This window comes from Rhineura floridana, chromosome 8, assembly GCF_030035675.1.
Source record: "Rhineura floridana isolate rRhiFlo1 chromosome 8, rRhiFlo1.hap2, whole genome shotgun sequence".
Taxonomy (NCBI): Eukaryota; Metazoa; Chordata; class Lepidosauria; order Squamata; family Rhineuridae; genus Rhineura; species Rhineura floridana.
In genome coordinates, this window is record NC_084487.1 from 52,783,806 (window position 1) to 52,811,308 (window position 27,503).

Below are 27,503 nucleotides of genomic sequence, written 5' to 3' on the forward strand. Positions count from 1 at the left end.
TTTCCTCCCTGCTCTGGAGCGGTACCATCAGAACTTCCACATCTGCCTCAGCTCAGCCAGCCAGATCATTTGCTGCAAGATTCCCCTCAAGTGCACCGTGAGCAGCCTCTACTTCCTGTGCGGGAAAAGTTTCTGCATGCATGGTGAAAGCAAATGGCGTCGGAACAGGACGCTAAGTCGGGAGCTCTCTGATACTGACTTAGTTAAATGTAGTTATACACGACGGAAAGAACTGAATGAAACTGAAAGAAACTGAAAGAAACTGAAACTGACAGAAAGAAACTGATAGAAACATAGTAACATACGTGGAAATACTGCAATTACTTTGTAACGTCTTGGTGCCTTCTCGGCGGTTGCGGTGCTCTGCTTGTGATCTTGGTGTCGGTCGGGAGAGGCTGGCTCGTCTGCGGCGTGGGCTTTCGTTTGGGAGTTTTGTTGATGTGCTTGAAACACTGAGGATTCTGCCTGTGGCCTATGTACAAAGCTTCAGCTTGTAGTTGCCGCACTTGTTAGCACATAGCAACAGAGTCATTCTGTCCTCCTGGATCTTCATGCCCACCTTGCTTGGTTCCTGGATGATGTCCAGTATTTTGTCTGAAAAACAGCCCTGTCTCATTCAGTTATATAGCTGTTCATCACTGTAGTCGCCCTCTTTAATCACTTTGGCAAGAAATTTAGGAAACTCACCTGCTTTGTTAGCATAACTGGATGCAGCTTCACCTTCAAAGTGTACCTGAGAGATCCCATGATGAACCTTCCACCTTCAAAACCAGCCTTCAGAAGCCTTGAAAGTGTCATCTCCACCAAGTAGCTTGATTGAATGTTACTGTTTGCACTCTCAGGATCACCCCATTTACTAACACTCCTTCAGAATGCTTTGTACAAGCAGTCATCCACATCACTCTTCTGAGAAAGCCTGGTTTATGGCAGCCCTACCTCATTCTCAATGCTGTCTATGAACACACATAACTTTTCTTTATCTTTCATCCAGCCCCTATTGTCCCTTCTGGAATCCCACACTACAAAAATAAATTGGCTTTTGATTCACCATTTTTGACTCTCTCGATAATTTTGAGCTTTTTCTGAACTGTGTAATTGTTACTTTTGCTCACTATTACTTACTGCCTGCTATTCTCACTTTGTGGTTTCCAAGCCACTGACAGCTTGGCAGGAAGGGAACAACGCTTAGTGCGCCCAGTAGACTTCATCTCTGCACATTCAATTTTCTGCACATTCTAACTATTCTGCCACCCCCTTCCTGTAAAAAGCACTTGGAGAGTGCATTTCAGATCAGGCTTACCCTTAGCGGTTAAAGCACTGTACTGCTTCCAAGAGAGAAGCCAATCCACCAGTGGCTTTGAAACCTGTGGGGAGAACACTAGGCACTGAAGCTGAGGAAAGTTGTTTGGAAGAGAACTGATCTTGTGAGTTAAAAGATGTGTGAACTGCTGTACTGTATATTTTACCTGGGGGACATGGCTACACCCATGGTATATCCAATTCTGCACTTCACTGTGATGTATTATATGGAGGTTCTATTATATTTGCATTTTTGTTCACATTATTTGGCTGGAGCAAAATTTGGAAAAATGCAAATTTTGAAGGATGGCTGTATTTCAATTTATATAGTGTTTCAGAAAGTGTGAATTTGGTAGATTCACTCTGAAGTGTAAACTGAATCAGATTACTCCCCCATCCCTATTCCCAACCCTGTGCCTTGTGGACTGAGCTGCTGCTATCAGTGGCTGCTTGTGTTGCATATCCCGGTCCTTTCCCTTGACTGTTTGGCAAAAGAGTCTTTTATTCCCTGGGTGGATCCTGAATCCTTGTCCCAGGGAGGGCTGTGTATGCTCTGTGCAGGTGTTGTGTCCAGGGAGCTATGTAAGTGCTATGTTGTATGTCTTCTCTTTTCTCCTTTTTGTATGTGTTGTGCTCCTAAAACAGTAGTGGTGAGCAAAAGGGGATTCAGACTCCTGCCTGTAGGGTTGCCTGCGGAGTTGCAATAGTGGAGCCATGGTGACACTGTTCCTGATTGGTGGATACTGGTGGTGTTTCCAGAGATGCTGTGGATGTTCTGCTGTTTTTCCACCATTTTTGTATTTTCTACATGTTTTCACCTTCCCTCCTAGGATGCATAGGATATAGTAAGTAAATGTAAGAAGAAGATTGATGTATTAAGCAGCTGACATTTCTGCTGTGTTATATTGTACAGAGTTGGCAGATGACTAAAATTTCTTCAAGAGCATTTGACAAAAACCCTGTCCCCAATTAATTAAAAATGCATTTTTGATTCAATGCCTTTATGGAATTGTTGCTGATTGGTTGAGGAACATGAAAAAAAGCCAGCAAAGTCTGCAGTAGTCTATATGTTTCATGATGCATTTTAGCCTAGAGAAGGGGGAGATTTTGGCTGTATTGTGAAATGCTAAGCAGAAAGATAGGCAACAATGAGAGAGAGGAGTGGGGAGTCAAAATTAGGGATGGGATCCACTTTCTGGTTCCATTCCAGATCACATTCTATCGACCTGACAGGATGTTTATGTTTCTCACTATCTTCTCCATTTATTTGGTTCAATTGTTTTCCTGGCAAAAATATTGCTATTGTTAATATTATTTTTAATGTCTCCATAGCGGTAGGAAGAGTGGCTGAAAGGAAAAGAGGTGTGTGTGTCTGTGTCTATGTGTGAGTGATCACAAATAAGATAAACGGGGAAGGAAAATGAATGAGAATCTTTAAAGGATGTTCTTAATTTTGGCCATCCTTTTGTGGGCTTGCTGGGAGGATGGAAAGACATTTAAAGGAATAATACTGCAGAGTGAAGCCTAGACAGTCTCCTCAACGTGGCCACTGATTGAATGGCCAGGATAAGGAGATTTTCTAGGCTTGCATTTTAATCTCTTGTATCAACCTTTAAATGCAGTACTTCCAAACAGGTTGGGGTTTTTTTGGTTTTGGTTTTTGTTAGCAGAGGCTAGGTTTGGCTTGATGGTGCACACTGACTACCCTTCCTTCAGTTTCCATCCAGCTGTGCAGCCAAAGCCAAGGCTGCTTGGCCCTTATAACTATCCTGAACATGGCACCGAGTCAAAATCTGATAAGTAAGCATTTGGGTGAGACAGCTCAACTGCTATGCTGGAAGAAAAACAGCTGCAATTATTGTGGTTTGATTGAGAGTGCTTTTACACACACACACACACACACACACACACACAGAGAGAGAGAGAGAGAGAGAGAGAGAGAGAGAGAGAGAGAGAGAGAGAGAAATATCTGAGCAATCAGCCTTTATAAGAGCCCAATGTTTTCCTGGCTTCTTTTGTCTGCCATTCATTCTCGCTCTCTCACTCTCCCTCCTGTCTCCCACCCACCCATCCCCCCTTCGCCTCCGTATTTGATCCTTCCCTGCTGCTTGGGAGAAAACAAAGAACAGGATAGTCAGTTTCACTTTAGTAAAGCAAAGACATGCTGTTAGCTATGCAGTTTTTTAAAAACTGGTGTCAGGAACAGCGGCATATGCTTGCAGCATTCAGGACTGGTCTGCCAAAGATAGTGAACTGTGAACTATTGATGGATCTGGTATCAACTGAATTTAGTGGAATTCTTGCTCATTCCTAGTCAAATTGGTGCCTAGGTGATGAGGAAGGCAATAGGTCTCTTTCTCTGCGATGGAAAGAAGATTTGAATTGAACGTCGAATTGAATTGAACTGAAGGTGCAGCACAACTTATTCTTTTTATGGAATGTGACTCTGAAAACATCCATATGAATACTAGTTTTCGCAAGGCTTTCCTGAAAAGAGCTATTGCATAAGACATTTTGAAGCACTTGATTCATACTTAAGGAGAAATTACATAAAGTGAAAATGGTGTGTTACAGTAAAGCACAGTGAAGTATTAGCCCATGTCTGTGCAGTACTTTGAGATGCCACTTGGTTGTACTGTGCTATTCATAGAGAGGCTACATGAAAACATGCCATCAAGATTTAAATCTGTTTGGACAATGCAGTTAAAATTGTGAATTTTTTAAAGGTACAGACACTGAATTCCAGGATATTTTCTGTAATTTGAGATGAAGTGGAAAGCGAACAGAAGCAATTGCTCCTGCACACGGGGAAGCATTGGCTTTCACATCATAAAGTCCTGTTTGAACTTGCCAAGAAAGTTTGCTGATTTTGAACGCTCAGTAAACAATATATTGTTTCGCCCATGAATGAATGATGGTTGGCAAGCTTATCTTGCAGACTAGTTTATGTTGCAGACATTTTTTCCCAAGTTTAATGACCACAACCTGAGATGTCAAGGACTGTGTTTACTGCTCATAAGAAAGTCCAAGGATGCATGGGAAACTCTCATTTTGAACTGATGTAAGAGAAGGAAAGTTTGATGGGTTCTCTGTGTTAGTATCTTTCATCTAATCAGGCCTTGGCAGTTGGCCTGCCAGGCCATTTTATTTAATTTATGCAATTTATATCCCAGCCTTCCTCCCAAATGACCCCAGAATGGCAAACGCATCAATAATATAAATCATTTTAAAAACCATACTAAAACATTTAAAGACATTCTAAAAATGGAGAACCACCACTGAAAAGGCCCTGTCATGGGTCAAAGCCAACCGGGAAACCCCCAGTAGCAGAAAAACTGCCATACCTATCAATTGTAGGGTCCAAGATTGATTGATACTGGGAAAGGCACTCTTTTAGGTATTTGGGTCCCAAGCCATTTAAGGCTTTATCTGTTAGTAATAACACAAGAATTTGGCCCTGTAGTTTACTGACAGTCAATATAGCACATTACAGTAGTCCAGACCGGAGGTCACCAAAGCATGGACAAATGAGGCCAGACTAACCCAGTCCAGGACTGATCATATTGGCAAATCAGTTTAAGCTGGTCATAAGGACTAATCCAGGAGCACTATCAGACTATGAACCTTCTCCTTGAAGGGGAGTGCAGTCCCTCTCAGAACCAGTCATACACCCATAGCACTTCCATCTTATCAGGATACTGCCTCAATGCATTGGTCCCCATCCAGCCTATCACTGCTTCCAGATACCTATCCAACACTTTAACAGACACACTTGATTATGATGGAATGGAGACATAAAAGCTGTGTGTCATAAGCATGCTGCTAACACCATGCTCCACAGCCCCTGATGACAGCCCCCAGCAGTTTCACATAGATGTTAAACAGTATACTACTTTCTGGTGATGAACCTGCAAGTAGAAGCAGAACCACTGTAATACGGTACCCCCAGCTCACACTTCAATGAGACGCTCCAGAAGAACACCATGGTCAATGGTGTCAAAAGCCACTGAGAGGTCAAGAACAAATAGGGTCCCACTCCTCCTGTCTCTCTCCCGATAAAGATCAACAGTCAGGTTAACCAAGGGTGTTTCAGTGAAAAATCAGGCCTGAAACCAGACTGGATCTAGATAATCTGCTTCCCCCAGGCATACCTGCAGCTGGCTGGCCACACAGCCTGATCGCCCATGGAGGGGATATTAGAGACTGGACAGTAGTTTTCTAAAACCTCTGGGTCCAGAGATGACCCATCCAGTCTATCCCCTCCTACTAGATTGTACCAGCTGTGATGGACAGGGATTAAGAGGGCATGTAGTCTGCTTCACCACTGCAAGAGTTCTATCCACATCCTTGGGCTGCAACAACTCTAACCAATCTCACAAGCTGTAATTTGATGGTGCTCCAAGGTCCTCCAACAAACTTAAACCAACTGTGGGAACAAGTTCAGAGTAATTTTCCCCTCAAAGTGATTCACAAATCTCTCATACCAGGCTATTGAGTGATCCATTGTTACTTATGCCACACCAGCCTGGACCAAATAGCTCAGTGGTATAGCATCTAACTTGCACGCAGAAGGTCCCAGATTCAATCCCCAGCAATTCCACGTAGGGCTGGGAGAGAACTCAGTCTAGAACTCTAGCGAGCTTCTGCCAATCAGTGTAGACAGTACTAAACTAGATGAACCAATGATCTGGAAGGAGGGAAAAGGCAGGTGTGATCATTTGCATGCTTATTGAGTTCAGTGGGTCTTCCTCTTGTGCAATCGTGCTTAGGATAGGTAAAACTGACCAGGGGGGAGGGGGAAGGGAGGAGAAGGAGGAAGAGGAGGAAGGAGGGGGTTGGAAGGGAAGGGGGAGGGGAAGGAAGGGGTGAAGGAAGGGGGAGGGAAGGGGCAAGAGGGAGGGGATAGGAGGGAGGAGGAGGAGGGGAGTGCAGTTTTGATCATTTGCATGCTTTTTGAGTTCAGTGGAATTTACTCCTGTGCAGTCATGCTTAGGATAGATGAAACTGACCTGGGGGAGCGTCAGGAAGGGGAGGAGGAGGGAGGAAGGGGGAGGAGAGGAGATTGGGTGGGTGGGCACTGGGCAGAGGGGAAGCCCCTTTCCTTTCCAAAAGGAAAACATTTTGAACACTATCATTCTTTTTCAGGGTTTCCCCCACCATTTTATTCTATAGCAGGCACACGTAGCCTCCCACCCAAATTTAAACCAAAGCTGTCCGTGGCCACATCCACACCAGACCTTTATTTCACTTTAGACAGTCATGGCTTCTACCAAAGAATCCTGGGAAGTGTAGTTAGTGAAGGGTGCTGAGAGGTGGTAGGAGATGCCCTGTTCCCCTCACGGAGCTTCAGTCAGAGAGGCTAACTGTTAAACCACTCTGGCCACTGGAGCTCTGTCAGGGGAATAAGAGTCTCCTTTCAGCACCCTTCACAAACTACACTTCCCAGGATTCTTTGGGAGAAGCCATGACTGTCTAAAGTGAAATAATGGTCTGGTGTGGGTATGGCCCTAATTAAGCAAGGCCAGCAGCTGGGAGTCTGGCTTTTAGAACACTGACAGCTGGTTCTTACTGAGCATGCCCAGCCTTATCATTGAGTTCAGTGCCAAATTTCTTAAATTAATTAAAAATCAGCCAGCCATTTTTTAAACTTTTAAACTGCAGAAGATGGAAGTCAGAGTATGGGGCAAGGTCAGTAATAGGATTACAGGTACTCTGTGAACATTGCTGATTTTTAATTAATTTCAACAAATTATGAGAACTCTGAGAGAAGAAAGTCCAAAAGGGGTCTGGTTTTCCTCTCTCTTTTTTTTATACTTGATTCTCTCTGACTGTTTTGTGTATGGCCATGAAAATTGAGAGGGTTGTTAAGCAAGCGTTTCTGAGTTCAGGACTACACATTTTGTAAGATTTTGTTTTGAAATGAGCTTATAGGAAGGATCAGAGTGGCATGAGGGGTATTTTCAATTTAACATTGCGGAATGCAAAAAATCCATGCTGACTATAGTATACAGCCACTCTCATGGCTGTATAATTATCTCCATCTCTGACATACTACTTTCACTGTGCTCTCCATGGAACAGTCCAGGCTTTAGGGTTTATTTATTTATTATTTAATTTGTATCCCACCCTTCCTCCCAGCAGGAGCCCAGGGCGGCAAACAAAGCGCTAAAAACACTTTAAAACATCATAAAAACAGATCTTAAAATACATTAAAACAAAACAGCGTTAAAAACATTAAAAAAGAACAACTTTTTAAAAGGGTTAAAACCATTATTAAAAAACTTATTAAGCCATTCTAACACAGACGCAGACTGGGATAGGTCTCAACCTAAAAGGCTTGTTGAAAGATGAAAGTCTTCAAAAGGCGCCGAAAAGATAGCAGAGATGGCGCCTGTCTAATATTCAAAGGGAGGGAATTCCACAGGGTAGATGCTGCCACACTAAAGGTCCATTTTCTATATTGTGCAGAACGAACCTCCTGATAAGATGGTATCTGCAGGAGGCCCTCACCTGCAGAGTGCAGTGATCGACTGGGTACATAAGGGATAAGACGATCTTTAAGGTATCGTGGTCCCGAGCTGTATAGGGCTTTGTACACCAAAACCAGAACCTTGAACTTGGCCCGGTAGCAAATGGGCAGCCAGTGTAATTCTTTCAGCAGCGGGGTGACATGTTGGCGATACCCTGCCCCAGTGAGCAGTCTCGCCGCCACATTTTGCAGCAGCTGCAGCTTCCGGACCATCCTCAAGGGCAGCCCCACATAGAGTGCATTACACTAATCCAGCCTGGAGGTTACCAGTGCATGGACAACAGTGGTCAGGCTATCCCGGTCCAGAAACGGCTACAGCTGTCTCACCAGCCGAAGCTGGTAAAAGGCACTCCTAGCCACTGAGGTCACCTGGGCCTCTAGTGACAAAGATTGATCCAGGAGCACCCCCAGGCTATGGACCTGCTGTTTCAGAGGGAGTACGACCCCATCCAAAGCAGGCAACTGACCAATTATCCAAACTCGGGAACCACCAACCCACAGCGCCTGTATCCACAGCACCTTTATCTGTTCAATAGTTAGATATGGACTAGGTGCCAGTGGGGATTCCTTTCTCTCTGTAACAAATGAAGAGGGGTTACTGTCATCAATTAACTCTCTAGACACAGAGCTGCTAGAAGTTTCTTGAAGCATTTCTCCTATGTTTTCCTCAGCCCCCTCCACAACACCTGTAACCCATTCTCCGTTCTCTCTGTCTTGTCAAAGGTTCTCCATGGTGCCCATGTCAATATTCACCCACCTACCCACCCACCCACCCACCCATTGGACCCTTCCCAACCCCCTCTGTAGCCTAAACCAGATCTAGGGTATGACATGCAGTATATGTTGAATGCATGATGTATTGCAACAGTGCCATGATTGTTACTGTCAGCCATGAAGTCCTGAGCCGGCCCAGACAAGGTAGCATAGGCATGGATATTGAAGTCCCCTGAACTAGTATCCTAGGATTCTCCAACACCACTCCATAGACTGACACTGCCATCTCAGACAGGGGAGTGGTTGGGCAGAAAGGAAAGATCCCTGTTCTGTGTCTGCCATCCAACACCCTCACATCTAGTCCCTAGATGGACTGACTTCCTGGTGAGAAAGATAGGTATTTTATGGATCACTGTCATGTTCCCTCCCCAACCCTCTGGCTTTGACTGGTGCTGCACTGAGTACCCAGACAGGCAAAGCTGTCTAAGGTCAGTTCACCTGCCCAGGTCTCAATAATACACACCAAATCAGCTGCCTCATCCACGATCAATTCATGGATAAGAGTTGTTCTTTGTGGATTAATTTGGAATTAAGGAAAGCAGGTCAGCATGGCTATCCAAGTGTTTGCTAAGGGGAGGATGAGCAGGAGTGACAAGCTCTCTTGAAGAGCCAAACTGCCCTACCACAGGAAGAGTCAGCGGGCAACAGATTAGGGGAAGCTCTGCACGTGGACTAACTTGGCCACCCCATTTGGCACGCCAGGCCATTTTGGGGAAGCTATGCCCATCCATCCTACACCTGATGTCATGCATGACATCAGGTATGGGGTGAGTAAGAGTGGGACTTCAAAGGAATAGTTAGTGGGCTCACAATTGATCCTTTGCTGGACCAAAGTACTCTCCATGCCTTGCTCTAGAAGATGCAAGTGGTTTCTATTCAGTGGAAACCACTTCTCCCTCTGTGTCCTGTTCCTAAAACCTCTGTGGTTGGCTTGCAAAGGGGTTGGCTAGCCACTTCACATGGCTTCTTTTTACCTCCAAACTCAGAAATATAAGTCAGCCATGTGGGGTAGCTTGCAAAGCTCTTGGGAAGCCTCTTTGTGTGGCTCTTTTACACCTCTGAAATTGGAGGTCTAAGGAGCAGTGTGGAAAGAGAGAAGCAGTTTCCATTCAATGGAAATTTCTTCTCCCTTAGGCAAGGCACAAAGCTGCTTCCAAAGGGCTTTCAAACAGCCCAGCGCTGACCTTTGAAGTCCTGAGTAAGTGAAGGGGCACACCTTATTTACTAGAGAAAGTATCATTCACTAATATATGGATGGGAATGTAATTATCATTTGGATTTTGCATTTCTTCTAATTTTGCCACATAACTCTCTGCTCAGGAAATGTACAAAAGTGCATTAAAGACTCCATATATTAAAATAAAATAAACTTAGAAATATTAAAATATACTACATTAAAATCATGGAGATAAAATACATATTTAAATGCATATTTTGTGATAAAATATGTATTTAAGTATTATTTAAATACAATTTTTGTACTGATGTTTTAAATTACAGATTAATGTGAATATGGGATGGAACAGACATATAAACAATAAACAAATATGTGCAAAATTGACATGGACCAGAAATAGACATACCTCCATCTCTAATTGTCACCTACTTTCTATTCCTATGGAAGCAATTTCACACTTACTTCCCTAAAAACCAAAATGAGTTCAGTTGGATTCATGATCCATTTTGGTATATCAAGCCTGGCAACAATTTGAAACTAGAAATGAAGGCCTTCATGTAATTGTGGACTTACAATGTAATTCCATAATGCAGCCATGATCTACTTTTGGGTGTAGGTGAGAGATGAACATGTGAACTTGCCTGATGCAGCTGTTAAAGTGTTGATGCCTTTTACTTCATCTTATCTTTGTGAAAAAGGATTTTCTTCAATTGTTATTAAAAACAAATGCTGCAACATGCCAGACCTGTCATCTTCTTTGTGGCTAAAACTCAGAAGCATTGAACTTCATATTGAGAAACTTTGTGGAGCACAATAAGCGCACTGACTGTTACTAAGAAATGTGTTTATTTTTTAATCATTATTTTCTTCTTAATACTCTTTTCAATAATATGTCTAATATGTCCAGGTCTTTCTTAATTACTATCAGCTTTCATGATTTTTCCAGGTGTAATAGAGAAATGAAAAAGGTTAAAAGGCTTTTTCATGTGTGTTTAACCATTAGAACATAACATAAGAACATAAGAAGAGCCTGCTGGATCAGGCCAGTGGCCCATCTAGTCCAGCATCCTGTTCTCACAGTGGCCAACCAGGTGCCTGGGGGAAGCCCGCAAGCAGGACCCGAGTGCAAGAACACTCTCCCCTCCAGAGGCTTCTGGCAACTGGTTTTCAGAAGCATGCTGCCTCTGACTACGGTGGCACAGCACAGCCATCACGGCTAGTAGCCATTGATAGCCCTGTCCTCCATGAATTTGTCTAATCTTCTTTTAAAGCCGTCCAAGCTGGTGGCCATTACTGCATCTTGTGGGAGCAAATTCCATAGTTTAACTATGCGCTGAGTAAAGAAGTACTTCCTTTTGTCTGTCCTGAATCTTCCAACATTCAGCTTCTTTGAATGTCCACCAGTTCTAGTATTATGAGAGAGGGAGAAGAACTTTTCTCTATCCACTTTCTCAATGCCATGCATAATTTTATACACTTCTATCATGTCTCCTCTGACCCGCCTTTTCTCTAAACTAAAAAGCCCCAAATGCTGCAACCTTTCCTCATAAGGGAGTCGCCCCATCCTCTTGATCATTCTGGTTGCCCTCTTCTTTTTTTTTTTTCAATAATTTTTATTCAGATTTTCATAAAACATACAAGACGAAATCATAAAACATTCAAAGACAAAAAACAAAATCAAAAATAGTTAAACAAAAAAAAAAAAAAAAAGAAAAAAAAATAAAAATAAAAAATAAAGAGTAAAATATTGACTTCCCATTTGTCAAAGATCAAATCAGTTATAAGTCTATAATATATAACAATCCTGTCTCTTAAGTCATATTATAAAATCACTTTCCTCCAGTAGTTATCTTACTTAATCATCAGATCTCATAAACATTACTTTATTCTTTCCACAAAAAGTCAAAGAGAGGTTTCAATTCTTTAAGAAATATATCTATCAATTTTTTTTTCCAGATAAGCATATCGATTAATCCATCTCATTACTAATTATGATAATCTTATTGTCATAACCATAGTCAAAATAAACATTTCAATTAATCCATCACATCAGAATCTGTTAGGTTCAGTAATTTCAGTAGCCATTGTTCTATTATCCCTATTAGTTCCATTTTCCATCTTCCATCTTCAGTAGTCTTGTTAAGTCCAGTAATTTCAGTATCCAATCTTCCATTATCAGTATTCCATAATAATCTTGCTGTCAAAGCCATAGTCATATAGTAAGAGTCTGATGGGAATTACCTCTATCCCAAATATTTTCTTGCCATCCATTCTGAATAGGTTGCTGAAATACTGCTGTAAAATCATATCTCTGTTCTTTTTTTCAAAATACACTGGGTCATCTCTTGAAAGTTTTTCCATTGTCACATGGCTGCAGTTAATTCCATAGATTTTCTCTATATTGGGCTCCATCACATCATTCCAGTCCAGAAGATTATCCATGCCATTGATAACTTTATCTCTAGAATCTTCATTAATTTCTTCAGAGATAACATTAAGTTCCAAACAATAGATTTTATTTCTAAAGTCCATAGACTCCAAATCTTGTTCCTGTTCCACGTTTGTTCCAATCTCCGGGATCTCCTCTCTCACAGGGACCCCTGTTCCAGTCTCCAGGGTCTCCTCTCTCACAGGTTGCCCTCTTCTGAACCTTTTCCAACTCTATAATATCCTTTTTGAGATGAGGCGACCAGAACTGTACACAGTATTCCAAATGCGGCCGCACCATAGATTTATACAACAGCATTATGATATCGGCTGTTTTATTTTCAATACCTTTCCTAATTATCCCTAGCATGGAATTTGCCTTTTTCACAGCTGCCGCACACTGGGTCGACATTTTCATCGTGCTGTCCACTACAACCCCGAGGTCTCTCTCCTGGTCGGTCACCGCCAGTTCAGACCCCATGAGCGTATATGTGAAATTAAGATTTTTTGCTCCAATATGCATAATTTTACACTTGTTTATATTGAATTGCATTTGCCATTTTTCCGCCCATTCACTCAGTTTGGAGAGATCTTTTTGGAGCTCTTCACAATCCCTTTTTGTTTTAACAACCCTGAACAACTTAGTGTCGTCAGCAAACTTGGCCACTTCACTGCTCACTCCTAATTCTAGGTCATTAATGAACAAGTTGAAAAGTACAGGTCCCAATACCGATCCTTGAGGGACTCCACTTTCTACAGCCCTCCATTGGGAGAACTGTCCAGTTATTCCTACTCTCTGCTTTCTGCTTCTTAACCAATTCCTTATCCACAAGAGGACCTCTCCTCTTATTCCATGACTGCTAAGCTTCCTCAGAAGTCTTTGGTGAGGTACCTTGTCAAACGCTTTTTGAAAGTCTAAGTACACTATGTCCACTGGATCACCTCTATCTATATGCTTGTTGACACTCTCAAAGAATTCTAATAGGTTACTGAGACAGGACTTTCCCTTGCAGAAGCCATGATGGCTCTGCTTCAGCAAGGCTTGTTCTTTTATGTGCTTAGTTAATCTAGCTTTAATAATACTTTCTACCAGTTTTCCAGGGACAGAAGTTAAGCTAACTGGCCTATAATTTCCGGGATCCCCTCTGGATCCCTTTTTGAAGATTGGCGTTACATTTGCCACTTTCCAGTCCTCAGGCATGGAGGATGACCTGAGGGACAAGTTACATATTTTAGTTAGCAGATCAGCAATTTCACATTTGAGTTCTTTGAGAACTCTTGGGTGGATGCCATCCGGGCCCAGTGATTTGTCAGTTTTTATATTGTCCATTAAGCCTAGAACTTCCTCTCTCGTTACCACTATTTGTCTCAGTTCCTCAGAATCCCTTCCTGCAAATGTTAGTTCAGGTTCAGGGATCTGCCCTATATCTTCCACTGTGAAGACAGATGCAAAGAATTCATTTAGCTTCTCTGCAATCTCCTTATTGTTCTTTAGTACACCTTTGACTCCCTTATCATCCAAGGGTCTAATCGCCTCCCTAGATGGTCTCCTGCTTTGAATGTATTTATAGAATTTTTTGTTGTTAGTTTTTATGTTCTTAGCAATGTACTCCTCAAATTCTTTTTTAGCATCCCTTATTGTCTTCTTGCATTTCTTTTGCCAGAGTTTGTGTTCTTTTTTATTTTCTTCATTCGGACGAGACTTCCATTTTCTGAAGGAAGACTTTTTGCCTCTAAGAGCTTCCTTGACTTTGCTCGTTAACCATGCTGGCATCTTCTTGGCCCTGGCGGTACCTTTTCTGATCTGCGGTATGCAATCCAGTTGAGCTTCTAATATAGTGTTTTTAAACAACTTCCAAGCATTTTCGAGTGATGTGACCCTCTGGACTTTGTTTTTCAGCTTTCTTTTTACCAATCCCCTCATTTTTGTGAAGTTTCCTCTTTTGAAGTCAAATGTGACAGTGTTGGATTTTCTTGGCAATTGGCCATTTACATGTATGTTTAATTTAATAGCACTGTGGTCACTGCTCCCAATCGGTTCAACAACACTTACATCTCGCACCAGGTCCCTGTCCCCACTGAGGATTAAGTCCAGGGTTGCTGTCCCTCTGGTCGGTTCCATGACCAACTGGTCTAGGGAATAGTCATTTAGAATATCTAGAAACTTTGCTTCTTTGTCATGACTGGAACACATATGCGGCCAGTCTATGTCCGGGTAGTTGAAGTCACCCATTACTACCACATTTCCTAGTTTGGATGCTTCCTCAATTTCATATCTCATCTCAAGGTCTCCCTGAGCATTTTGATCAGGGAGACGATAGATCGTTCCCAGTATTAAATCCCTCCTGGGGCATGGTATCACCACCCACAACGATTCTGTGGAGGAGTCTGCCTCTTTGGGGGTTTCGAGCTTGCTGGATTCAATGCCTTCTTTCACGTATAGAGCGACTCTGCCACCAATACGTCCTTCCCTGTCCTTCCGATATAGTTTATATCCAGGGATAACCGTATCCCACTGGTTTTCTCCATTCCACCAGGTCTCCGTTATGCTCACTATATCAATGCTCTCCTCTAAGCACTCCAGTTCTCCCATCTTGGTTCGGAGGCTCCTAGCATTAGCGTACAGGCACTTGTAAGCAGTGTCTCTCTTCAAGTGTCTTTGGCACTTGTGGTTAGGCCTGTGGTAATTTTGCTCTTCTGAATTTATATCCTGTGCCCCTGCTCTCACAATGCCTACTTCTAGGCCTACCCCTTTTAAAATTTCATCATTTCTTTGGTTTTTATCCCAGGGGGGAGGTTTATTCCGAACCGGACCTTTCTCAGCTCCTGTCGGGTTTCCCCCCTCAGTCAGTTTAAAAGCTGCTCTGCCACCTTTTTAATTTTAAGTGCCAGCAGTCTGGTTCCATTCTGGTTCAAGTGGAGCCCGTCCCTTTTGTACAGGCCTGGCTTGTCCCGAAATGTTCCCCAGTGCCTAACAAATCCAAACCCTTCCACCTGACACCATCGTCTAATCCCCGCATTGAGACTGCAAAGCTGGGCCTGTCTGGCTGGTCCTGCGCGTGGAACCGGTAGCATTTCAGAGAAAGCCACCTTGGAGGTCCTGGCTTTCAGCATCCTACCTAGCAACCTAAATTTTGCTTCCAGGACCTCACGGCTGCATTTCCCCATGTCGTTGGTGCCAACGTGCACCACGACCACTGACTCCTCCCCAGCACTGTCTACCAAACTATCTAAACGACGGGCGATATCCGCAACCTTTGCACCAGGCAGGCAAAACACCTTGCGGTCTACACGCCCATCACACACCCCACTGTCTATGTTCCTAATGATCGAATCACCCACTACAAGGATCCCTCCACCCCCTGGAGATATATCCTCGGCACGAGAGGATAGCTGCTCATCCCCCAAGGAATGGGTCCCTTCTAAGGGATTGTTTCCCTCTTCCTCAGCTGGATGCACTCCTTCCCCGAGACCATCGTTCTCCATGATAGCAGGAGAGCTATCATCGCTGGAGTGGGACACAGCTATAACGTCCCTTGAGGCCTCCTCCACACACCTCTCTGCTTCTCTCAGCTTTTCCAGGTCTGCCACCTTGGCCTCAAGGAAATGAAGTCGTTCCCGGAGAGCCAGGAACTCATTGCACCGAGAGCACACCCACGACTGCTGTCCAACAGGCAGATAGTCGTACATGCTGCAGGCTGTGCAAAACACTGGAAAGCCCCCACACGCCTGCTGGCTTCTTACCTGCATAGTTTTGTTTGAGGTTTATTACGTCAGTAGGTTGGAGACTGTGGTTTAGTTGAGGTCAGGGAACAGAAGGGCAGAGTGGGGGGCCCTGTCCTCCTTGCTCTGCTGCTTAACTCACTCTGCTGCTTAGTCAGCTGGGGCCTTTGTCAGCTGGGGCCTTTGTCAGCTGGGGCCTTTGTCAGCTGGGGCCTTTGTCAGCTGGGGCCTTTGTCAGCTGGGGCCTTTGTCAGCTGGGGCCTTGATGCTTCGTCAGCTGGGGCTCCCTCTAGCTCAGGGAGCAGGCTCCCTCGCTAGGTGCTCTGACTTTATATGTGTGGCTGGTTCCTCCCAGCTACTGCTGCCAGCCAATGATGTGTTACTTGAGGCTGATGGCTCAACTATCAGCTGGGGCTTAACTCTTTAGTATTATCTCAGGCTTCCTTCCTTTGAAGGCAGGAAGGCAGGCTTCCTTCCTGAGCGAGGGGCGGGGCTGTTTAAGCGTTTGGCTGCTTTTAATCTCAGCAAGGGGCTGCGACTTCCAGGCAAGTCTTTTGTGTTTGTTGTTTTCCCAGCTAGAACAGCCTGACCTTTCTTTAACCTAGGGAAACAGAGCTTGTGGTTGTGTTTCAGGAAGGCTGAAGCTGCCCTTTTTAGCAAGGACTGAGCTGACTCTCTCCCTGTATGTATCGGTGGAGTTTCCTTTTTCCCCTTCTCTCCGACTGGAATTTAGCCTTATTTACAGTGTCCCCTGAAGCTTTCCTGCTAGGGTGGTGTTGAACACTAGCTTTCTATAGGCTTCCTTCTCCTAGGATCTGTCTCCTAAGATATAGGTTCTTTCAGGATTTGGCTCCTAGCTCAGGGTGACCTTAGGCTGCCCTTATTGCTTATTTCTCTGAGCTGTTTTAATTCACTTAAATAATGGAATAAATGGGAGCTACTTACCCTCTTTTCGCTCTGCTGCTGAACTCGCCTTGATGCTTTGTCAGCTGGGGCCTTGACGCTTCGTCAGCTGGGGCTCCCTCTAGCTTGTGGAGCAGGCTCCCTCGCTAGGTGCTCTGACTTTATATGTGATTTGTCTCTGCCTCTGGACCACCATTATGTTTCTGGCGGTGACCCCATGCTAGTATTGTAACACACCATCCCATGCCATGATTTTGTGACTCGCTCCAGTCCCATGTCTTTATTTTGTGATTAGCTCTGCCCTAAGTAGGCATTTTAATAGCAGACCTCAGTTAATTTTTAGCTCTCTCAAGTGGACTCTGGAAATAGAAAGTTTAAGAAAGAAGCTCCATCTTTGAAATATAATGTTATGAGTATGGAGGTGGAATGGATGGTTCCTATGGGTCCCGTTTCCTGCCTCTGATTTGGAATCCTGTGCCTTGGGGCTGGCTCTGCTGGCCAGATGGATCTCTTTTGTTAAACAAATAGAGTGGCCGGGTAGGATAATGGGTCTATCAGTTGCCCAGCAACTGGTGAATGGGCCAGAAAGACCCTTTTGTCATTGAAACTCTTCAGGAGAGTCTTCCCCCCCCTTCCTGGTGGCTAGCAGAAGTTTGTGCTTTGAGTGTTTTTAGAATTGTCTAGAGAATGGCTGGGGCTGGAGGCAGGCAGAGAGGCTATCCCTCTGCACCATGGCTTTAGGATGCCTCCTGCAACCCAGATGGAAAAGCTGGATATTGGACTGCTGATGCCTTGAACCCCTCCACCCTAAGCTCAGGTTGGAATGTGTATAAATTAATAAACCATATTTGATAAAGACACTGCAGTCTCCGCTGACCTTCTTCCCAAAGGAAACCAAACCCTGGATGAGTGCAGGGACCCCAGAAATCTCACCGCTCGGAGATTGGGGAGGCGTGCACCAATAAGTATAGTCAGGATAAATGTTGGCATTGTTTAAAACAATCTGTTCTTATTCATGTATGGTTAGCATGCCCAGAAAATGCTATAACTGGGAATCATTTAACCCAAAGAAAAGTTAGTTGCTCCTAAATTGTGATCAATGGTAACTTACACAAAGTGACTTGTGTAGTCTCAGGAACAGAACTAAAATGATGTCCATATGGTGCCAGGATTATCCACATAGTAGTTCCTGTCTTCATCCTTGGTTTTTCCTGGTGTTGCCCTTCGACAATCACCATTGGCCATGTTACAGTCCTTTTTGTGTTATTTTTGGAAGAGCACTTTTGGTTAATAATGCTTTTGTTTGTAATCTCTGATGTATTTTAAATGTTATATTGGATGCTTAAAAATTAAATTGGATAGCTTAAAAAAGTTACTTTGAAACAAAACAAATGTGTAGTTAGTGACAAATAAATATAAATCATCATCATCATCATCGTAGCAGTAGTAGTATTACAAGGCAGGAACTTCCACTGAGGAAAGGGAGTGGACTGGGTAGCTGGACGTGCTCAGCCTATGGTGGAGGCAAATCTTCCTTTGCTGGCAGTTTCCAGGCAGCAGATTCTCTGAAGCAAGAGGGTGGGACAGCTAGAATTACTGAGTCCATGATGAAGGCAAGTCTTCATTTGCTGGCATTTGGCAGTTTCCAACAAAGAGTGACAAGAGTAGTTTGTCCCCAAACTCCTAGCATTAGACCTAGGCAATTCTGCCACACTTGATTGGACAGGGCACTGCTTTGGATGATGCTTGTGATGGAGTAGCTATAGTAGGCAAAAAGATTGGGGAAAGGCTGTAGTTCAGTGGGAGAGCGTGCAGTATTGAGAAGGTACAATTTTATGTTGCTTATTATCTTGGAGATTGGCTACTCAGTTCACTGTAAATTTTCCTGTTATAATTTGAAACAAAGATACTTAAGAAATTGTACCTAGTGACTAAGGAAATGACTGTATCTTACATAAATGTCATAGATTTATGACTTCTATACAGTGGAGTTATGAAGTTGTACATTTATTATTACAATTATAATGCAATACATGTTTTATTCCTGAGGAGTAAAGCCATAGGCAGGTGTCACAGATGAGGCAGAGGGAATTGCCAAAGAGCAGCTGGGGTCAAGCCGGAACCACAAAACAAAACAGCTTAAAGTAACATGATTCTGAATTTTGGTTTGGGTGAATGAAGTTCCTGATCAGTTGAGGTTGCACTTCCGTGCACGCTTCCCTGTTTGAGTAAGCCCCACTGAATACAATGGGACTTGCTTCTGAGTAAACAAATGTAGGATTGCACTATAAATGTCTTTACAGGTTGTGTAAATAATAAATATATTTGATAGTCATGCTTATATAAATATTTCTTCATACTATGTCCCAATAAGTATCTGATTTTACACTATGGTTGTACATCATTATTTACTCTACACTTTAAGCGTGCCTTCTTCCTTGGGGTGGTCATTGTTCCACTCTGTTGTTTTTATCCTGACGGGCAGATTAGGCTGAGAGATGGTGAGTAGCCCATGGTCACCCAGTAAACTTTATAGCTCATTTCCATTTAAAAAAATTAATTAAAACGATTTACATGCAGGCAAAGTTTATTGAGTAGATCCACGCAATAAGTTTAAAGCACATCCTACTTGCATTTAAAGCACATGACTTCCCCTAAAGAATCCGAGGAAGTGTAGTTTCCCCCATACAGTTATAGTTCCCACCACCCTTAGCAAACTACAGTTCCCATGATTCTGTGGTGTGATTCATGTGCTTCAAATATGCATTGAATGTGCTTTAAATGTGCGGTGTGGATCTGCACTAGGTATGATGTGCATTCATTAGTGAATTGAAAAGAACAATTAAAAAAAATAAACAGGAGAAGGGTTGTAGCTCAGTGGTAGGGCATAAGCTTTGTATGCAAAGGTCCAAAATTCAATTTCTGGGAAAGGCTATTGCTGGAATCCTGGAGAGCCAATGCTAGTCCAAGTCATCAGTACTGAACTAGATGGTTCCAAATGCCTTAGTCACTATAAGGCAGATTCCTTTGTTCCTAAAAATGGAAAGAGACCCAAGGGCCACAGTGACTCTAAAATTTATTTATGTATTTTAATTACATTTATATATCACTTTATTGAAAAAAAGCAGTTTACAGAAAGAAAACAATAAGATTATTGGCAAAAAAAGTGAAAGACAGGTATTTAAAAACATTCAAAATAATAAAACCAACAATGAGTTAAAGAAAATAAAAACACAACAGCTTCTACATGCCTGGGTAGGCTTGCCTAAACAAAAATGTTTTTTGCAGGTGCCAAAAAGTGTACAATGAAGGTGCCTGCCTAAACTTAATAGGCAGAGAGTTCCAAAGCATAGGTGCTGCCACACTAAAGGACTGATTTCTTACAAGAGCAGAACAAGTCCTATGTGGCACCTGTAACATGGAAAGCACACCTTGAACTTGGCCTTGTAGCAAATCAGCAACCAGTGCAGATTTCAGAGCAGACGTATTATGTGTTGATAGGGTCTCACTCAAGTCAGCAATCATGCCACAGCATTCTGCACTAACTGCAGCCCCCAAGCCCCCAAGTTGTGCTGCATGGGGATTTCTGTGACCTTGGCTGACTGGCTGCAAGTGTTTTTTTAGTTTTGGTTTTTGGTTATGAATCCTGACTGGTTGTGGGATGCTGAGTTTTCTGCCTTACTCATAGGAATCTTCTTGTGATTGGTATGGTATTGCATTTAGGAAATCATCACTGTCTTTGGTTTTTCTTTTTGTATTTGCATTTACATTTTGTATTTATCACTCCCTTTCATCCATAGAAGCAGCAACAGTGGTTCCATGTGCTCCACTCAACCCCCTTAAACCTACTGATGATGCACCTTGTTGTTTGGATGATGGTTTGTTTCTTGCCCAATAGTGGTAAAAGGGAATTCACATACTGGGCAGCGTGGCTGCAATTGTTGTTGATCCCAAGCTGTTGCCTATGAAGGTAGACCACACCTTGTGTGTTTTCCTCTGTCAATTATTATTCACTGGAATTGGGTTGGCTGTCAAAGTGAGTTTATAGCAGCCCACAGGGGAGACAGAAAAGAGTAGAGAATCTTCTTTCTTTTACTCATTTCTCAGACCTCTTTCTGAAGTGAAGGGTCAAATCTGTAAAGAAATTTGGAGCAGCCATGTTAAAAGGAAGGGGCAGGGCATTCCAGGCAGGGGGGTTGCCAACCCTACTTGGATATGGATATCTTTGCAGAGGATCCCTAGTCAAGCTTTACCAACAACACAATCCAAACCATATCTACTGAGAAGTATGCCCTATTCAGTTCTGTGGGGCTTAGTCCTTTAGTAAGTGTGCTAAGAATTGCAGCCTTCGGGGTCATCCATCTTTACTCCTGAGTGTTCACATCTATCATCTCTACAACACTAGGCTCCTTTCTTCCTTTAATGGCCTTTTGGTGACTGGTCTGGCTTGAGGGTACTTAAACCCTTTTTGCCAGAAGCAAGTTGGCTAGATTAAATGTTCCCTACCCAGGCTTCATCTTTTAGCTAAGATTTCTATCTTAATTTCCAATCAGAGAAATGTTTTTGTTTGAATTGTATGCTCTAAGCAACTATGGTTGATGCTTAATGTGTCATGCTTAATGACATCACTTGGGCCTGCACCTGTGACATCACTCAGGCCCACCCCTATGACATCACTAGGGCCTGCCCCCAAAATCTCAGGGTTTGGGATCCTTCTGACCTGGCAACCCTACACAGGAGTGCAGTGCAATGCAACAGTAAAACAACTAGGGAAAAGCAAAGCAGTTGCAATGTCCTCTCCAGGAGCCACATATTTGCTTGTTCACACTGAGACATGGTTCAGCTTAGTGTTATGAGTGAAAAAGGCCACAGACAAACTGACTAATGGGTCTCACTGACTGACTGACTGACTGACTAACTGCATGTACAATACCTGAGGGAACTGATATCGTTATGGTACTTCCATATGATCTTGAAATGTGTGGGTCCAGAATAGTCTCATGTCTTGTGATTAATATAAACTTTTTAATGAGATATCTAAATATTTCTTCCCCTAATCCCGTCCCCTGAAGTTGTTAAACTGCTTCCAAACTAACTGTGAAGCTGAAATTTGGTAGACTTATAGTCCAAGTTACAGTGTTTACTAGAAGAGTCTGGTAGGAGTGTTATTTGTATATTTTTCCACATTGGGGGCATAAAATGTACTCAAAAGTAGTTAAGGTGATACTGCTTAGGAAATTCACATTTAGAACATTTGTAGCCCAGAATCATATGCAGTTTGTTACTAGGAAAGTCTGAAACGGAAATATTTATGCCCCTTTCCTCAAGAGAGGGCTGTTAAATGCACTCCAAAATAGTTGAGAAAATTCCAGATGACCTAGAAAACTGAAATGTGGTATACACTTAGCAGAGGTCACCCTGTTTATTAAATTATGATGATGATGATGGGGCCTATTTGTACATCTATTGCTTAAAATGAAAGACTTATGACCAGATTAGTTAAACCATGCCCAGACTAACTGGGAAGCCAAAATCTGATATACTGGTTGCTGAATTAATTTAGTAGTAATCAGGTCTGATGGGAGTTGTAGTTCAGCAACATTTGGAGAGTCAAAGGTTCTGCATACCTGAAATCAGGATACCATATGCTATGATGGGTTCAATTAGACCAATTTCCCTGCCAACACCCTTTTTCTTTTTGTTATTTATTTGCAGCTCTTATCCTCGACATTCCATAACTCCTGGAGTGTAATGATCACACTCAGTTCTTGTCAGGCTATTTTGGAGGGTTTCTTTCAAATTTAAAAGTCCCCAGAGCATATATAAAATATGACGTTCTATGTGGCTGGCTGTGAGAACTTTTGGGAGCTTTGAGAACACACACACACACACACACACACACACACACACAGAGAGAGAGGGGGGGGGAGAGTACTGAGCTCTGGAGCTAGATGAACAGATTCCTGCTTACCCAGCCCCAAACCACAGCAGTGTATCTCTGTAGAGCAGTTGCTCTACCTGCTGAAGTTCCATACTAGTTTAGTAAGAAGCTGATCATCTGGCTCTATCTTGTACAGAATAGGCTGGGGGATTAGGATGAGGAGATGTGCCTTACAGCTGTGCATCAGGAATGTCCAACTGTTAAATAAATCACAGACTGTACCAAAGGAGAAAATGCTTAGCTTAATTTCTTTGGAAAGTAACAATCAATATAGGGAAGCACTAAAATAAATCCCAGTTCTCTTTTGCTATGCTGATTTTGCCTCAATCTTCAGCAGTGTATAATCACTGCCTGCTGGTTCCTTCAGAGCAGAATACATATTGCCCTTTTCAGCTGTTCAGTAGCTGCTTGAATGTGTGGGTGGTATATTCTTAAGTCTACCAAACTTTCAGTTTACCTAGCACATAGAAATTTTACTGTAAAGTCAAGAATTCACAGTATAAACTTAGCGATTTGTATGGATACTGTTGCTTGCCAGTATAATAGTCTAATTTAATACATTTAGGGGGAAATACCATGACTTTCATCCTACTTAAGCATGCATGCCAGATTGCAGACAAAGGATATGCTGGAAAGAATTGCCAAATGGAATCTGACAACTGAGGAGAAGTGTTACATTTGTATTTAGCTCTCCTACGGTTTGGCTTCTGCATGAGCAGATGAAGCTATTGTCAGAATCAACAGATGAACAGGTAATTGAACAAATGTAATTATCATAATCAATGCAATAACTAGCAATTTAACAGGGAAATAAGCGAGTAAGGGTTATCCTAAAATGAATGTAATTTTATCTAATTTCTCTAGGAAACATGTAGCCCAGCCAATGTTCACTTTCTTTTCCTTGTAAAGTACATAAATTTGCAGATGCACCAAACAGAGAAAATTTCAGTCAAAATGTTTTAAAAACATTTATCCTTGAGCAATATAAATGACCAGAGATTTTCTTATTCAAAAATGTGTTCCATCCAAATATGTGATAGAACTGTTTTTCACAATGGTTCACACAGTAAAACACTAAAGTCGTGCAACACATCATATTCATTTCAGACCATCAAAGAACAAAACAAAAACCTATCATTAGCTTTCCAGCTCTATTGTAGAATATTGTTGGGCCAGTATAGTGGTTTATGTATTCTGTTTAAATTATTTCTTTGTGGAGTAGAATTTGTAGTCAGGCTACTTGAAATGTAAGATGAATTCTGATGAGAGCTGAAAAGTAAAATGATATAATGATACAGAAGCAATACCAGCTTACTAATGCTGATCAGAGATTTAAAAAATACTTACTAATTAATATTTTGCTGATTTTTAAAATAACTTCAGAATGTTATTAATTAGACATCTGCGCTTGAAAAAATTTCAGCATCCACATTGCACAGCCCATTGAAGCTCCTCTTTGTTATTTTTCAGACTAGTGGCCAGCCTGTGCTATGTGCCTGCTATGGTTACTCTCCTTGGCTCTTAGGTCATTTTATTACTTGTTTTTTATTTATTTTGAAGGTTTTAAAAGGGCTTATTGTATACCATGCCACCCAAGTGAATGAATTATTTAGAAAAGTGGCTATTAAAGGTTTAAATAAATAGTGAAAGTGGTTTCCTATTAAAAATGTAACAATAGTGGGGAATTCAGGGCTGTTTTACCACCTCATTCTCATTTCCTTAGACTATGACCTGGGAGACCAGGGTTTGAATCCCCACACAACCATGAATCTCACTGGGTGACCTTGGGCCAGTCACTGCCTCTCAGCCTCAGAGGAAGGCAATGGTAAACCCCCTCTGAATACCGCTTACCATGAAAACCCTATTCATAGGGTCGCCATAAGTCAGAATCAACTTGAAGGCAGTCCACTTCCATTTCCATTTTAGAGCCTTGTACAGCACATGTGAGCCAACCTATAATGGTATATCTGCACAAGCACTGGCATCAGATTCCATCTGGGGAAAAGTTTTGTTTACTTAGTACTGGAATGCTGTAAACTTCATGTACTGACTTTTGACTATTCAATATAAAATGTAAGAATATCCTATTTTCTAGCTTTCCTTGTATCTAATGTGTCTTGGGCTATATGGTGTATCAAATTCAAATTGTTTGGGGGGGTATACTTCAATTGTGCTCTTTTTTTCAAAGGAGAGATACAAAACCACTGAATTATCAGACTTTCTCTAGTAAATAAGGTGTGCCCCCTCACTTACTCAGAATGCAATGAGTAAGAATGCAATGGAGCTGGCACAGCAAAAGAAAGACTCCACACAAACACACAATCTTCCACCTGACTGATAGGGCTTAGATGTGGTGGTTGATCAGCCACTCCACCACTCCCTGGCCTTGGGTTTGGATTTTTCTACTACCTGGCATCATTAATATGATTCACCCATGGGTGAAACCCATTTTGCACAAAAAGGCTGCTATGTGGAAGCCATTTAAAATTATATCTGCATGGACAATACTCCATATGGCAAAGCTGTTTTGTGCAGTGGCTTATCTCACTTATTGGCCGTCACCATGCAGATTGTCTCCATACTATCACTTTTTTTTTTTGTCAGGCATTTGAAGAAAACCATGGTGGTAGCTGGTCAGTATGGTGTACCATGTTGTTGAATCAAATAAAATATAAAACATAAAACTTATTTGCATTTTACTTTCTCTGTGTATTTCCAATAATAACAGATTCCAAACTTTTTAAAAAAGGTGTCATAAAGTATATTTAATCTAATTATCAACTCAAGTTTATGAAATTGGTGCCCTAACATGTTTTTCTTCTTTTTTGCAGCTAATAAGCTAATACTCTAACTGAATATTACTCTTTAATTATTTTCCAAGCTATGCAAGTAGCTATTTATTATTTATGTTGCCATAGTAGAAGTATCTTAATGACATTTTTAAAAAGGGAGACATATTTCTTATTCTAAAAGCATGCAGACTTGAAATATAAAACAAATTAATGATGGTAAAATGAATTTAATTTTAGGGTTTTTTTTTAAAAAAAGTATTTTTCTTAGAAAAATGATATATTCCTTGATATGAGAGCACAAGAGCACGCACAGCAGATTCTTTAAAGGCAAGGTGCTCTGCACATGGGCAAGCACAGAGGTGGTAGGAAGGCACCACAGCTGGTAGCCTGACCCTGCAGGAAAGGCACATATGTGGAACTTTGCTTTGCAGTAGCTATGCAAAGTAAATCCATGCATAGCAGTCTATGACAAAGAAATCCCCCTATGTCTCACAGTCAGGCATCAAGCTGCCTGGCCATACCTATCCATCTGTCATGTTTTTTCTACTCAGACCTAGAAATTGAACTGAAGGTTTCTGCACAGCCAGCCTTGGCCCTTCCTTAGTCAACCCAAAGAAATTGTGTTGGCATTGTTTTCATACAAGGGAGAGGGCCTTCTCAGTGGTGGCCCCCAAATTATGGAATGATTTTTCTGACGAGGTGCACCTGGCGCCAACACTGTTATCTTTTCGGTGCCAGGTCAAGACTTTCCTCTTCTCCCAGGCATTTTAGTATGTGTCTTTAAATTGTTTTTTTTATTTATTTAAATTGTGTTTTTAAATTGTTTTTTGTGTTTTAAAATTTGTATATTTGTTTTTATTGTTTTTAATTGCTATAAACTGCCCAGAGAGCTTCGGCTATGGGGCAGTATATAAATGTAATAAATAAATAAATAAATAAATAAATACTATAGGCTATGATGGTCACAGGGCTCATGTAACAGCTGCACATCTGTGCTTACTGCCATCCACATGGATGGGCAGTGTCTTAGCTTTTTAAAAAAATTAACATACGCTGTTCTGAATATTGAAACATTGCACATAATAACATTGGTATCAATTCAGTATCTCATTTGATTTATTTTTAAAGTATGTATAGGGAAAGGTTTGTTAAAGTTACTATTCTTGAATGCAAGCTTGCACAAATGTTGAGCCTCTAAGCTCACCAGCTGTGTCTGCTTCGGAATGCAGTTAGGTGGTCACTGAGCCCCATAGTGTCCTGAACTTTATTGTAGCCCCAACCTGTATTGGAAGAGGACTGTGGCTAAAAGACCCCTAAGGGAAAATGTGGAGGCTAACTTATAAGGAAATAAATAAATGAAACAATACTATATTTCACTGCTAACATGGCATGAAAATTAAGATGAATGTCTTACAATTTCCATTACAATTCAGTTTGGTACATGAATGAATTTTTTAGCACATTAACTCTTTTATTTTCTTAAACAAAAGAGGCTTTTTGATCCTAGAATGTAGTCTACCATTATCAGAGACGCAAATCAAGGGAACATGGCAGATATCTGAAAAGAGATGTACAACAGATCACCAGAGGAAGTGAGCCAAGCCAGAGGTTGTAAATCAGATAACATCATGACAGGCAAACTCTCTTACACGCAGGCAAATACATAACAACACTTTAAACACGAGTAGCAAAATGTCAGAAGCAAACATGTTCAACAAAATGTTATACAAAAATATGTGCAAACCCACACAACATTATTTCACAGGCAGACATGCACAAACATGCAGCGGAACTCATACAAACAAGCTGTATACACTTGCAAAACTTACCAGACAAACCTGCAGAGACCCTTCATATACAAACATAGACGTATGTAGTAATACATCACACATAACATTTGTGAAAAGGCTCGTAATAGTCTACTACATTTCCCACCAT

General features: G+C 41.9%; 1 protein-coding gene across 1 annotated transcript in view; it reads left to right on the plus strand.

Annotated features, from left to right (window-relative positions):
- The window catches only part of ANKS1B (ankyrin repeat and sterile alpha motif domain containing 1B), a 573,173-nt gene that overhangs the window by 48,259 nt on the left and 497,411 nt on the right, over positions 1–27,503 (plus strand). The window lies entirely within an intron of this gene.